The sequence below is a fragment of the Cervus elaphus genome, chromosome 12 (genome assembly GCF_910594005.1).
Source record: "Cervus elaphus chromosome 12, mCerEla1.1, whole genome shotgun sequence".
NCBI classification, from domain to species: Eukaryota; Metazoa; Chordata; class Mammalia; order Artiodactyla; family Cervidae; genus Cervus; species Cervus elaphus.
Window position 1 is genome coordinate 53,850,435 of NC_057826.1, and position 15,733 is coordinate 53,866,167.

The following is a 15,733-nucleotide window of genomic DNA, read 5'->3' on the forward strand; positions in this document are numbered from 1 at the left end:
TATTTGGCTGTGTCGGGTCTTAGTTGGATATCTTTTGTTGTGGTGCATGGATTATCTAGTTGCAGCACATGAGCCCCGGAGCACAGGGGCTTAGTAGTTGCCACATGCAGGCTTAGCTGCTTCTCGGCATGTGGAATCTTAGCTCCTCAACCAAGGATCAGACGCACATCCCCTGCATCGCAAGGCAGATTCCTAAGCAGCGGACCACCAGGGAAGTCCCACTTTTCTTTTTATATTAATGAACTCTAAGGCTGTACCTCCGGAGAAGTCACTGGCAACCCACTCCAGTACTCTTGCCTGGAAAATCCCATGGATGGAGGAGGCTGGTAGGCTGCAGTCCATGGGGTCGCTAAGAGTTGGACATGACTGAGCGACTTCTCTTTCACTTTTCACTTTCATGCATTGGAGAAGGAAATGGCAACCCACTCCAGTGTTCTTGCCTGGAGAATCCCAGGGACGGGGGAGCCTCGTGGGCTGCCGTCTGTGGGGTCTCACAGAGTCGGACACGACTGAAGCGACTTAGCAGCAGCAGCAGCAGCAAGGCTGTACCTCAGTCCAGGGCTGCGGGGAGCACACCTTGCCCATTTGTGCATATTAGAAACAGTCACCCCTTCCTTCAGAGCCAGACACACAGCTTGTCAACAGGAGCACAGGCCGCATCCCAGCTCCCTCACCTCTCCACAGTCTCCCTTGTGCAGGAGAGAGCCTGTCGACTGTGTGCAGAGACTCTCCACCTGTCCTCTCTGCTAACGAAGAGCTCCTGAAGGCCCTGGCACTTGTTCATGTTTATACATCCCCAGTGTAGATGTCTGGCCCTGTAATGACTCTCTGTGAAAGGTTTTATAAGCTGCAGTGAATTGAATGCAGCCTGTGAACACAGGCAAGCTGACTGCCCACATGTCATCAAATGCTGTGAATTGCAGAAGGCCCTCGGAGCAGCAGAGGCTGGATGAGTTATGTTGTCTATTCTGTTCTCTGTGGATTCTGGATATTTTAACATCTGCAACTGGAAATTGTTTAGAGCTGGGAGACTATAACAGATGCCTAAAGCAGTCTGTTAGCTCATTCTTTACTTTGTGGACCTGAAAAAAAAAAAAAAAAAACCCATATATATTTTGAATGAAAAGTGGAAGTGAAAGTTGCTCATTTGTGTCTGACTCTTTGCGACCCCATGGACCATACAGTCCATGGAATTCTCCAGGCCAGAATACTGGAGTGGGTAGCTGTTCCCTTCTCCAGGGGATCTTCCCAACCTAGGCATTGAACCCAGGTCTCCCACATTGCAGGCAGATTCGATTCTATTATGTTTTGAATAGTAGTCCTTTATCAGATATGTCTTATACAAGTATTTTCTCCCAGTCTGTGGTTGGTCTCCTCATTCTCTTGATACTGTCTTTCACTGAACAGCTTTTAATTTTTAGGAAGTCTAGCATAACAATAAATTCTTTCATATTTAATCATAATAACATTGGTGTTATTCCTAAAAAGGCATTGCCATATCCAAGGTCATCCAGGTTTTCTCCTATGTTTTCTTCTAGGTTTATAGTTTTGCATTCAGATAATTTTGAGTTAATATTTGTAAAGAGTGTAAGGCCTAAGTATCTACATATGTATGTGAATGTTCAATTGTTACAGCACCATTTATTGAAAAGACTGTCTTTACTCCATTGTACTGCCTTTTCTTCTTTGTCAAAGTGCAGTTGACTATAACTATGTGGGTCTATTTCTGCAATCTTTATTCTTTTAAACATTTTTATTTTATATTGGAATATAATTGATTTACAATGTTAGTTGTAACCATGTTAGACTTGTTAACATTGTAACACAATGTTAGTCTAACAATGTGTTAGTTTCAGGTGTATGGAAAAGTGATTCAGTTAGACATATACGTATACTCAGTATCCTTTTTCAAATTTTTTCCCATATAAGTTATTACAGAATATAGAGTTCTCTGTGCTATACAGTAGGCCCTTATTGGTTATCCATTTTTATATAATAGTGTGTATATGTTAATCCTAATCTCCTAATTTATTTCTCCCCTCCCCACCTTTCCTCTTTTAATCATAAGTTTGTTTTCTAAGTCTGTGAGTCTGTTTCTGTTTTGTAAGTAAGTTCATTTTTTTTTAAATTAGTTGAAGTTAATTTCAATCATTTTAAAAAATTTCACATATGAGTGATATTATATGGCACTTTCTGTTTCTGACTTATTGTACTTAGTATAATTTCTAGGTCCATCCCTGTCAATGAAAATGGCATTATTTCATTCTTTGTCATGTCTGAGTACAATTCTATTGTACACATATACATTTTCTTTATTCATTTATCTGTTGATGGATATTTAGGTTGCTTTCCATGTCTTGGCTATTATAAATATTGCTGCAGTGAACACTGAGGTCCAGGTATCTTTTCAAATTATGGCTTTATCCAGATACATTCCCAGGAGTGGAGTGGCATTGTTGGATCATATGATAGCTCTATTTTTAGTTTTTTAAAGAACCTCCATCCTGTTCTCCATAGTGGCTGTAACCAGTTTATATTCCCACCAACAGTGTAGGAGGGTTCCTTTTTCCCCACACCCCTCTCCAGCATTTGTTGCTTGTAGACTTTTTGATGATGGCCATTCTGACTGGTGTGAGGTAATACATCATTGTAGTTTTGATTTATATTTCTCTAATAATTAGAGATATTGAGCATCTTTGCATGTGCTTTTTGGCCATCTGTATGTCTTTTTGTTTTGTTTTGTTTTTGATATTGAACTTCATGAGCTGTTTGTATATTTTGGAGATTCATTCCTTGTTAGTCACATCATTTGTAAATATTTTCTCCCATTCTGTGGGTTGTGTTTTTTGTTTTGTATACGGTTTCCTTTGCTGTGCAAAAGTTAAGTTTAACTAGGTTCCATTTGCTTATTTTTGTTTTTATTTTCATTACTATAGGAGGTGGATCCAAAAAGATATTGCTGCAATTTATGTCAGAATCTTCTGCCCATGTTCTTTCTCTGAGGTTGTTTTTTTTCCTAATATTTATTTATTTGACTATGCCAGGTCTTTTTATTTATTTATTTATTTTTAATTGAAGGATAATTGCTTTACAGTATTGTGTTGGTTTCTGACATACAGCAACATGAATCGGCCATAGGTATACATATGTCCCCTCCCTCTTGACCCTCCCTGTCACCTCCCATGCCATCCCACCTTCTAGGTTGTCAGAGAGCCCCGGTTTGAGTTCCCTGCATCACACAGCAAATTCCCGTTGGCTATCTATTTTACACATGGTGGTGTATATGTTTCTATGCTACTCTCTCCGTTCGTCCCACCCTCCCCTCCCTCCCGCTAACCCATGTTCACAAGTCTGTTCTGTGTGTCTGCATCTCCATTGCTGCCCTGCAAATAGGTTCATCAGAACCATCTTTCTAGATTCCACATGTATACATTAAATATGATATTTTTTTCTCTTTCTGACTTACTTAACTCTGTGTAATAGGCTCTAAGTTCATCTGCCTCATTAGAACTGACTCAAATGCATTCCTTTTTATGGCTGAGTGATACTCCATTATATATATGTACCACAGCTCTGCACCAGGTCTTAGCTGCAGCACATGGAATCTTCAGTCTTCACTGCAGCATGCAAACTTAGTTGCAACATGTGGAATCTAGTTCCCTGACCAGGATCAAACCCGGGGCCCTTTCACTGGGAGCACAGAATCTTAGCCACTGGACCACCAGGGAAGTCTTCTTCCCTCCTCTAAGAGTTTTATAGGGTCCAGTTTTACATTTAGGTCTTTAATCCATTTTAAGTTTATTTTTCTGTATGGTGTTAGAGAATGTTCTAGTTTCATTCTTTTACATTAGCTGTCCAGTTTTCCCAGCACTATTTCCCTGTTGTGTATTCTTGCCTCCTTCATTGTAGATTAATTGACCATAGGCACATGGGTTTATTTCTGGGCTTTCTATTCTGTTGCTTTGATCTATAATATAAGAAGTATAAGATATAGACAGAAAAGTACACAGTTCATAAGTGTACAGATTTTCACAAAGTGAAAACACTTATGAGACCTTGTTTTGGAAAAAAGATTCCTGTTTCTCAAGGGTGGTATTTTGGGCAGAACAATTTTTTTGTGAACTGTCATAGATAAACACAGCTGGACATTAGTTAAATTTGTGAAAGCAGATTTATTCAGAAACTGACAGTAGAGGGAAAGCTGAGCACCAGTTCTATTTGTGCAGAGGGAACGGAGGAGCAGGAAGGAGGCAGTGAGCAGTGAGCAAGGAAAAACTACAAAGAACTGGACAAAGGTGTTAGTCCACATGAAAGCCATCTAGATTTGCTAACTGGCTTATTGACTGAAGCTTATTAATTGAAAGTTAGGCCCCTACCCTCCCACAGAGACTGAGAGACAGAGGCTCTATCGTCAGGTATTGCTGAAGCAAACAGCAAATGATTCTGGCAGCCTTGGGTTTTTATCAGGCAGACACTTTAAGTTGCCCTTGAACTGTTAGAAACTGTTAGTATTAGTTCAAGACTTTATAGTCAAAGTTGAGGCCTTACATCAAGGAAAGGGCTCAAGGATTTCTCTGGTGGTCCAGTAGCCAAGACTCCACACTCCTATGCAGGAGGCTGGGTTCAATCCCTGGTGTTGGAACCAGATCCCACATGCCACAGCTAAGAAAGAGTTCATGTGCCACAACTAAAGATAGTTAGATCAGTCTCTCAGTCATATCTGACTCTTTGCAACCCCACGTATTGCAGCACTCCAGGCTTCCCTGTCTATCACCAACTCCCGGAGCTTGCTCAAACTGATGTCCATTGAGTCGGTGACACCATTCAACCGTCTCATCCTCTGTCATCCCCTTCTCCTTCTGCCTTCAATCTTTCCCAGCATCAGGATCTTTTCTAATGAGTCAGTTCTTTGCATCAGGTGGCCAAAGTATTGGAGCTTCAGCTTCAGCATCAGTCCTTCCAATGAATATTCAGGACTGATTTCCTTTAAGATGGACTGGTTGGATCTCCTTGCGGTTCAAGGGACTCTCAAGAGTCTTCTCCAACACTGCAGTTCAAAAGCATCAGTTCTTCGGCACTCAGCTTTCTGTATGGTCCAACTCTCACATCCATACATGACTACTGGAAAAACTATAGCTTTGACTAAATGGACCTTTGTCAGCAAGGTAGCGTCTCTGCTTTTTAATAGGCTGTCTAGGTTTGTCATAGCTTTTCTTTCAGGGAGCAAGCGTCTTTTAGTTTCTTGACTGCAGTCACCATCTGCAGTGATTTTGGAGCCCCCAAAAATAAAGTCTATCACTGTTTCCATTGTTTCCCCATCTATTTGCCATGAAGTGATGGGACCAGATGCCATGATCTTCATTTTTTGAATGTTGAGTTTTAAGCCAGCTAAAGATCAGCTAAAGATCCCATATGCCAAAAGAAAAATCAAAGATCCCACGTGTTGCAGCTGAGACCCAGGGCAGCCAAATAAATAAAAAAGAAGGCACACAGCTGCTTTTAAAAATAGTAAATAAATAAATGAAGAGGGCTCAGAGGAGGCTGGCTAGAGTTTGGTTGAGGAGAGAATCTTTGTCAGCACAACTGTCCCACAGATTAAGGACTTTAAAAATCATCCCCACCACCACATTATGCAAAAGTAATTAGCTTCATGCATTTCCAAATGCCCTATCCCACAAAAACCACACTAGGTAACATCTAATATGCCTACCAGCCTTGAAATCCTACAGTAATGTCACTGGCTATTTTGTCTCCATTTGAAGATAGAGATAAAGAAACAGGCTGAAAAGACAGTACACAGAGTGCTAGACATGGGGTTGGAAGCTGTAGGAGGTTATGACCTTCCTCTGCAAATTTTCACATGAATGCACACTCCCTTGCCTGTATTACTTTGCACAGATTCCCAGGAAGACCAGGCAAGGAAGTGGGCAGACTATGGGGTTAACCCTAATTAAAATTCTGATTATGCCATTTAACTTTATTTCCATGAGTCACTTAGCTTCTTCTGGCCTTGCTGAGCTTTGCAAAGCCAGTCTTCAGTGGTTCCTGCTCAAGGTACACAGGCAGCCATACCCTCTAGAGCCGGTTCTCCGAGGCTCTGCCAGCTGCATGGCCCAGCAACTGGGAACCTGTACCAACCAGCATTCTCCAGTCTACTCCCTTTCCCCACACCTGCTCCTGACAGTGGGTGTGGGCCTGAAGGACTAGAAGGAAAGGAACCAGGAGATGAAAGAAAGCAAGCAGACAGCTTGGTTAAAAAAACTGCGCAACTGCCATTCAAACCCTGCCAGGGCCTCCATGCAAGAGGCACGCTGTCCAACTCCAGGAGAGAGGGCATTAAAATGGACTTGGCAGAGGAAAAAGTACCTAACGCAACTGAATATTCCCTAGGAAACACACTATTTTAATAGCTAGGAAAGCCTTAGAAGGTTTTGGACCAAGACGAGATGTCATAAAGTTCCCTTATACCCAGTAGGAAAGGGATTTGGCTGAGCAAATTAGATAGCTAGGAAAGACAAACCCTTCTCTGTTTATACTTTGTTGTTTTGAGAACTCTCAAAGGACCAGTTATAGTTGTTAACTACCTCCTGGTGGTGTAAGGAAAGTCCAGACCTTCAGGACCCAGAGGTCTGGCTACCATCTTGGCTGGGGAAAAAATGTGGTTCACTCTTTTGTGGAACTTTTCCCCCCAATAACAAAAATAGTTTTTCTCAATAGTTATCCACATGCCTAACCACAAGAGTCTGGACTTTCTCCTGTTGGTAAAGGGAGGTTTAAAGCATTTCACATGGAGGATAGATATGATTGAGTTTCAAAATACTCATCCTGGTTCCTAACACACCATTTACTGTTTTAGAAAAATTTTTGTATTTTGTTTCTTTTACTTTTAAATAAGCTTTTTTATTTTGAGATAACTGTAGATTCACATGCAGTTCTAAAAAATAAGACAGAAAGGTCCTATGTACTTCTTTCTCAATTTCTTCTTGGTAACAGTCTTGTAAAACTGTACTACATTAATCACAACCAGGATACTGACAATTGATGCAGTGAAAAAATAGGAAAGCTCCTTCACTGCAAGGATCTCTCATGTTGCCCGTTTAAAGCAACATCTACTTCCCTCTCACTTCTGCCCCCTCCTTACCCCTTGGCAAACTCTAATCTGTTCTCCATTTCTTTACTGTTGTCATTTCAAGGATGTTATATAAATGGATCATACAGACCTGTGCCTTAGAGAATTGCTGTTATCGCTGCAAAATTCTCTGGAGATCCGTCCAGATTGTTGTGTGTATCAATAGTTTGTTCCTTTTCTGGTTGAGTAGTAATCCATGGTATGGATGTACCCAAGGTTTTTTTGTTTGCATATATATTTTTTTAACTATTCACCTGTTTGAAAGACATTTGGACTATTACGAATACAAGTGATATAAATATTCATGTACAGGCTTTTGTCTGAATATAAGTCCTATTTCTCTGAGCTAAATGCTCAAAATTGCAAATACTAGGTCATATGATAGTTGCATGTTTAGTTTTTTTAAATAACCTTGAATCCTTGGAATAAATCTCATTTCATCATGAAGTATATTTCCATTTACATATTCCTGAATTTTATTTGATATGTTTTGTTAGAAGTGTTTGTATCCATTTTCCTAAGGGATATTGTGCTATAATTTTTTGTAGTACTTTTGTCTAGTTTTGATGTCAAGGTTGTTCAGTTCAGTCACTCAGTTGTGTCTGACTCTTTGCGACCCCGTTGTTGGTCCTTTAATGGACTGGAACCTGGTGGCCTGGAGTCGACGATAAGAAAGTAAGAGAGAGAAAGAGGCTGATAGCGCTTGTTGGTCCTTTAATGGACCGGAACCTGGTGGTTCGGAGAGTAAGAGAGAGAAAGAGGCTGATACCCCCTGGTTTACGCGGAAAGCCAATATAGCCCTGTTCTTAGGGCTCATGCTGCTGCACGTAGGCACCAGGCGCCCTCTCGAGTGGGTGAAGGCGCAGTGCGCCTTCTGGAGAGGGTCTTAGAAGCCAGGGCAAGAAAGTGAGCTCAGCGGGCCTCCACGCTCCAAGGAATTAGCCAGAAATAGAAAGAGAGAGAGAGAGAAGAAAGAAAGAAAGAAGGAAGGAAGGGAGGGAGGGAGGGAGGAAGGAAGGGAGGAAGGAAGGAAGGGAGGGAGGAAGGAAGGAAGGAAAAGAAAGAAAGAAAGACACGGGGACCAAAGCTCTGATGGAGCAAAGGTGTTTTAATCAACATGGCGTGGGCATATATACTGTCTTACAAGGTGGTTATTCTCAGCAAAGACAAAGATTAAAATTCCAGACTTACAAAACATAAGACGATCCCTATCAAAGAGAGAGAGTTGCAAACAATCACCTTTTACCATATGGCTCATAAAAAGGAAGAGGGTACTTACCACTGTAATGAGAAATGCCTGGATTCCTCAGCCCCGGGAAAGGCGTGCCTCGCCTCTTAATTCCTGAATATTCAGGAATCAATAAGGGCCAGAGGGTTCCTGACAGATCCAAAACAGCACACAGGAAGCCTCTTGTTAAATGCTTCCTGACACCCTTGAACTGCAGCACGCCAGGCTCTGTATCCATCACCAACTCCTGGAGTTTACTCAAACTCATGTCCATTGAGTCAGTGATGCCACCCAACTATTTCATCCTCTTTCGTCCTTTTCTCCTCCCACCTTCAATCTTTCCCAGCATCAGGGTCTTTTCCAGTGAATCCGCTCTTCACATCAGGTGGCCAAAGTATTGGAGTTTCAGCTTCAACATCAGTCCTTCCAATGAATATTCAGGACTGATCTCCTTTAAGATGGACTGGTTGGATCTCCTTGCTGTCCAAGGGACTCTCAAGAGTCTTCTCCAACACCACAATTCAAAAACATCAATTCTTCGGCGCTCAGCTTTCTTTATAGTCCAACTCTCACATCCATACATGACTCCTGGAAAAATCAAAGCTTTGAATAGATGGACCTTTGTTGGCAAAGTAAGCTCTCTGCTTTTTAATATGCTGTCTAGGTTGGTCAAGGTTGTACTACTATATAAAATGAATTCCCTTCTCTTCTATTTTCTGAAAAGGATTCTATAGAATTGGGGCTAATTCTTATTTAAACATTCAGTGGAACTCTCCAGTGAAATTACCTGGGCTTGGAGATTTTGCTTGGGAGAGTATTTAAATTATAAGTTAAATACTACCTTATAAAATTATAAAATACTACACTATAACTATTATCCTAACAGTAGTTTGTTAGTCATTCGGTTGTGTCTGACTCTTTGCAACCCCATGGGCTGTAGCCCATCAGGCTGCTCTTCCATGGGATTTCCCAGGCAAAAATACTGGAGTGGGTAGCCATTCCCTTCTCCAGGGGATCTTTATTCAAATTATGCTTTGGGTAAATTGTGTCAACTTTGTTGATGTTTTCAAAGAGCCAGGCCTTTTTTTCATTTATTTTCTCTCTCTCATTTTTTATTTTCAATCTCATTGATATATATTCTTTATTATTCCCTTTCTTCTGATGATTTGGGCTTCTTTTGCTCTTCTTTTTCTAGGTAGGCACTTAGATTATTGATTTGATACATTGACTCTTTCTTAAAGTATAGCAGCTCCCAATTTATAGGGAGTAGTTCTATAAATTTCCCCATCAGCACAACTTTATCTCTGTTCCACAAATTTTGATATATTGTATTTCACTTTCATTCACTTGAATGTATTTTTTAAATTTTTCTTGAGGTTCGTCTTTGGCCTATTGATTATTTAGAAGTAGAAAAATGTCAAAACAGAGGAAGCGAAATTCTAAACTGTCAAAGCAATTCCCTTGTGTAAGACTTTCTCCATACAGGGTGTTGTTACAGACATTCAGAAGAATGGTGTGTATCTTGATTCCAAAGATAGATTTGCAGGTCCTGGCATGAAGGAATAGGTTGCCACCTCATGTAGGAGACATGCTTTGTGATGGCTGGTTCTGTAGTAAAGGATTCTTTGATTAAAAGTTAACAGAAACCCATCAGACTAATTTTGGGGAAAAAGGAAAACGAAAGAAAGAATTGGGGAGATTATTGGAAAATTTAAAGGAATTCCTGTAGACATCCCCCCAAACACTGAGAGTCATGGTAAACTGGAAGCTGAGCCATCAAACTAAAGCAGCTCCTATTCTCAATTGTCTAACAAAGAAACTCCTCTTTGCAGACAAGTTTTCTCTATTTCTCAGTGCATGAGGGAAAAGGTAGCTATCTGGTCCTCCTGAATCTGCTAGCCCAACTATTCAAGAAAGACTGACCAGAATTTCTGTACCACAGTTACACAGTTCAGGTACAAAAAAAACTGATCTGGCCTACCTTGGGTAAGGATTTACCTGTCATCCCATCGCTTGTAACAAGTACACAGGCACATGGACTTCTGTCCTCTGCTCAGTAAAAGTTTCTGAAGCAAGCTCTCTCAGAACAGGTTTTGTGAGACAGTATAGGGATGGGATGAACATGAATGACAATGCTGACACAGTATGTGAGCCCTGCATCCACCTGTTGGATCATGAGAAGGTCCACTGGGAGGTATGCATGTTCCTGGATCCAAATTGTTTAAGTTCCACCAACCACTGCCCTTTTCTCTGATAAACAAGGAACTCCATGATGCAGTAAGAAAAAACAGCCTGGAATTTCTTGCTAGAGACTTTGAAGATATGGGTCAGAAACTGTAGGACTTAGGGACTAAAATGATGGGAACTTGGTAAAGGATTAAGCACGCTTAGCAACTAGTACAGTGCAAAGAACACAGCAGTCTTCACTAAATGTGACTGAGTGAATGACAGAATCTTCATAATGACCTGAAAGAACATTGTCAGGAAGAGACTCATCCAGAAATGAGCTTCTAGTGAAATTTGTTTTAAGTTTTTAATTTCACAGAATACATATAAATGTATTTTTTACATGAGAACCTAACAGATAAAACTAATATCCTCTCTGACTACCGCTTTGAATTACTGCCTCCTTTTCCACTCTCCAAGAATAGTCACTGATATGTTAGATGTATATACCTTGCTAATATTTCCACAAACATATGAACCCATCAGAAATATGTAATATTGTATAGGTTTGAAAAATATATGAATGTTATTAGTCTTACAAATTGCTCTTCAGTTCCCTTTTTTCATTCAAAAAAAAGTTTTTTATTTTTTCTTGTTGACCTAGAAAGAGACCTAGCTCATTCCTTTCAGTGAATGTATGTGCCACAATTTGCCCATCTCCTTACTGAAGGATACTTAAGTTGTTTTCATTGTTTTATCATCAAAAATACTGCAATAAACATCCTTATATTGTTTCTATATGCACACATGTAGAAGATGGCAAAAAAAAAAGTCACAATCTCTACCCTCCTTGTATCCACACACTTTGCAATATGATTTTGCAGCTCTTCCTAACAGATAAAGTCCTTTTCTCCTCCACTTGAATCTAGGATGACCTTGGACTTAATTCCGCCAGTGGAAGGCATGTCGGTGTGCCAATTTCAAGCCTAGACCTCGAGAGGTCTTGAATGCTTCTGCTTTCTATCTCTTGGAGCTTTGTCCAAGCACCAGGTGAATGCACAAACCCAGACCAGCCTGTTGGTGAAAGAGAGACCAAACAGAACAGAGTTGAGCTGTGTCATCCTAGAGCATCCTACACCAGCCAACCCCAAGCTATCTCAGCACCGGACTGAGCCAGAGGAAATCAGAACCTGCCTAGCTGAGTCCATCCCACGTTGCCAACCTGGAGACCTGTGAGCTAAATAAATACTTGCTCTAACTGTGAAATTTATCTGATACAATGTGTGCAGATATTTCTTTAGGGTAGATTTTTTTCAAACTTCAGCTTGTATCAGTATCAGCTGGTGGGATTTTAAACTCACTGATTTGCTGAGTACCACTCACCACTCTGATTTAGTAGATCTGAGTGGGACTTGAGCATTTGCATTTCTAACAAGTTCTCAGGCAATGCTAATAATGCTAGGGCCATACTTGGGAAGTCATTGCTCTAGAATATATAACCTAAAAATGGTGTTGCTGGGTCATGAACTATAAGCATGATTCATAGCTAATAGATACTCCCAAGCTACCATCCAAAGTGGATATATGCTCAGGGCGTCCCTGGTGGCTCAGTGGTAAAGAATCTGCCTGCCAATTCAGGGGACTCGGGTTCGATCCCTGGTCCGGGAAGATTCCTACATACCGAGGGACAACTAAGTCTGTGCGCCACAACTACTGAAGCCCACGCACTTAGAGCTCTGCAACAAGAGAAACCACTGCAGTGAGAAGCCTGCACACTGCACCTGGAGAGTAGCCCCCGCTCGCCACAACTGAAGAGGGCCCACGTACAGCAACGAAGACCCAGCACAGCCATAGATAAATAAATTTTTTTAAAAACACTTTAAAAAAACCAAAGTGTACCCTTATAGAAAACTTAAGGGGTAAAAGAAAAGGCCACTGAAACAAAATTTTTAAACCAGATAGTATGAGGAACAAATGTGAAAAAGAAAGTATCAGTGTGAAGGAGGAAGTAACCCAGTAATTCTTGGGGTTGGAAGGTGGAACAGGAAGCTGATTAACAGTAATACTTATGACCAAAGCACAGAATATGAATGATGAAGTAAACCTGAAATGTTAAGCCAAGAAAATAAATAGTATTTCATAATACTACATATTAGAGTATATGCTAGAGCAGGATGAGAAGCTGCTCTAGAAGAGAATTCCTTTTTCGAAGGAAGTGACGGGGGGAGAGAGATAAGATCCCGAGTGGTCATTCTGCAGCCTCATGCCTCACCTCACTTTCCTCAGTTCTCCATGCCAGTTTCCATGGTTATCTTTTACTTCCTTTCTTGAAACCTCCTCTCTTCCACCACAGGGCCTTTGCGCTTGTGCCTGGAACACTTCCTCTTTCTTTCTGCCCTTATTTAACCAAGTTAATTTCTATTTAATGTTTTAGATCTAATTTCACTTAATCGGGAAAGCCTAATCTCCCAGACTAGATGAAATTTCACCATTATAAACTCTCAACACACTGCATTTCTCCTACATGGCATTTAATATAGTTGGGATTTTGCCTTTATTTTTGTGTTTATGTGACTGATGACTGCCTTACCCTCCAGCCTGCGAGTTTCAGGAGGGCTGAAACTGTGTCTCTTCTCATCACCATTGTAATCTCAATATCAACTTTGGCAAAGAGCAGATATCCATAAATATGTGTTGCATGAGTAAAATAGGGCTTACAAAAAGCTTTTAGTGAACCTGAGGTCAAGAACCTGAGGTCAATGAGAAACATTCAGAAGAGGGGAAAAAAGAGGAGGAAACAGAAGTATTATCTTCAGGATACCACACAGTAGTGGGTCACAGAAGAGCAATGATGAGCTCCCATTTGTTTGAACAACCATATCAAAAGAGTACTGGCGAGTGGACCTCTGATCCCCTGGAGAGAAGTTTCCATTGGTGTACTAGTGGATCCTATCTAAGGGCGAGCCTTTTTCAGTATTTTTGAATTAGAAAGTTTGCCTGTACCGTGTTTGCAGATAACATGAGAGTCAAAAGGTTTATTTTGCCATAATTCAGATGAAAAATAATACCCAGAACTACAAAGTCAAAACCAATAAAATAAAGGTGAATAAAGATACATATTAAATCAATCTTGCAAGTACCTGATTATGGAAGAGAAGCTGGGTTTGACTACCTGGTTTATATAAAGATTTGATTGCTGACAACAAATTCATAATGAGGAAATGCTGTGAGACAATTGGTAAGAATGGTAACTGTCCAGAGAATGGGAACTGATGGTCTCACTTTACTGGTAGATTTTTGAGTACTCTATCCAGTTCTTAGAGCTAGTTTGAGGCCTGGAAACCTTGAGATAGGAAGAATAGCATCTGGAGACAATTAGCCTGCAAAAATAAACACTAGAGGAAAAACACAAACTGACCTTGGATAGAGACAGCTCAGCAAATGTGTACCTCCAGCTCAGGAAGAGATACTCTTTCTAAAGCTCTCATGATTTTTTATTTTTATGATTTCTGATAAGTTCTTTTTCATCTTATGTTATTTCACATCTTATTTCATAATTCCTTGTTTGTGAATATTATAATTCATTTCTCTGAATTTGAAAAAAGCTTTGTTTTCTATTAATCCATGTCTAACCAGTGAATGGCTTCTATTCTTTTAATTTAAATATTTTTGCCTGGCTGTGTCAGGTCTTAGTTGCAGCATGCAGGATCTTCCTTGCAGCACGCAGGCTTCTCTCTAGTTGTGGCCCATGGGCTCAGTAGTTGAAGTCAGCGGGCTTAGTTGCCCCACAGCATGTGGGATCTTAGTTCCCTGCTGCTGCTGCTATGTCCCATCAGTCGTGTCTGACTCTGTGCGACCCCACAGACGGCAGCCCACCAGGCTCCCATCCCTGGGATTCTCCAGGCAAGAACACTGGAGTGGGTTGCCATTGCCTTCTCCTTAGTTCCCTGACTAGGGATCAAACCTGTGTGTCCTGCATTGGAAGGCAGATTCTTATCCACTGGACCCCCAGAGAGGTCTCCCCTTTTTTATCTTTTCCTGTAGATGATTTTAATGCTTTCGTTTGCCTGAGCTGATTTCACTTCTTGATTACTGATTTTGGTGCCAGTCTTTCTTAAAAATATTTTCCTTATGTGTTTCAGAAATTTGGTTTGCAGGTTTACTTTTAGTGGAAAAATTCCCTTCTTCTTTTGCCGTCCTCTGCTTTTCCTGTCATCCCACTCCTCTTCCATCTCGTGGTTTACTTTTCTTCTATTTGGTTTCTGTGGCTCCCAATCCAGAGACAGCTGAAATATTGGAGCTCTAGGCTCCTGCCTCACAGTGATAGTAAAAACCCTGCCACCATGTCTGCCAGTTGCTTGATTAAGTTGCCTCCTAGGCCCTTGATTTTCACAGAGAACATCTATTCTTCATTACCTTCACAGAAGCCATACTTTGAGTGGCCTCTTCCTACTTCTAAAACTGTAGAAGTCCATCAGGATCTTGGCTTTTGCTTTCTATATGGCTCTGTGCTTCTGATTCAAGGAGAGGTGAAGAGTGCATAACATATATAGTATAATTTTTAAAAGAATGATAAAATGAGAATTTATTGTAACCACTATTGGCTATGTCTTTTACATTCTCTGTACTTTTCTCTCTCACTGAGATGTGCTTGGAGTAGCGGGGTCCCCTATAACAGGAACCTCCAATACCATCCTGCCAGAGTACACCCAGTCCACTCTAACAGCAGGTGGTGCTCCAGGGTCCTCAGTGAGTTTCACTGCAAAAACCTTTGGGTCCTAGGATACCCTGGTCTCTTCAGGGTTGTAGGCTTTGTAAACAGCCCGTCACTATATAATTATTTAGCTCCAGTATCTTCTGACTAGATGTGCTTACTATTATTGCCTTTTCCTTAAAATTAAATAATAGCTCAAGATGTTTGGGCTTCCCTGGTGGCTCAGATGATGAAGAATCTGCCTGCAATGCGGGAGACCCAGGTTTGATTCCTGGGTCAGGAAGCTCCTTGGAGAAGGAAATGGCAACCCACTCCAGTATTCTTACCTGGAGAATTCCATGGACAGAGGAGCCTAGCGGGCTGCAGTCCATCGAGTAGCTGAGTCGGACATGACTGAGCGACTAACACTTTCATTTTTTCAAGATGTTCACAACTTTTTCTCTTCACAATAGCTTGTCAAGTCTGTGAATTCTCTCTACAAATTCCACGTGTAAGG

The 15,733-nt window shown here is 40.9% G+C and overlaps 1 long non-coding RNA gene across 1 annotated transcript in view; it reads left to right on the forward strand.

The window, feature by feature from the left end:
* Window positions 1-11,745, forward strand: part of LOC122705606 — a 31,098-nt gene extending 19,353 nt beyond the window's left edge. Inside the window, exon 3 of the long non-coding RNA XR_006344156.1 lies at window positions 11,453-11,745. This is a non-coding gene — a long non-coding RNA (uncharacterized LOC122705606). The remainder of the gene's footprint in view (window positions 1-11,452) is intronic.
* The last annotated feature ends 3,988 nt before the right edge of the window (window positions 11,746-15,733 follow it).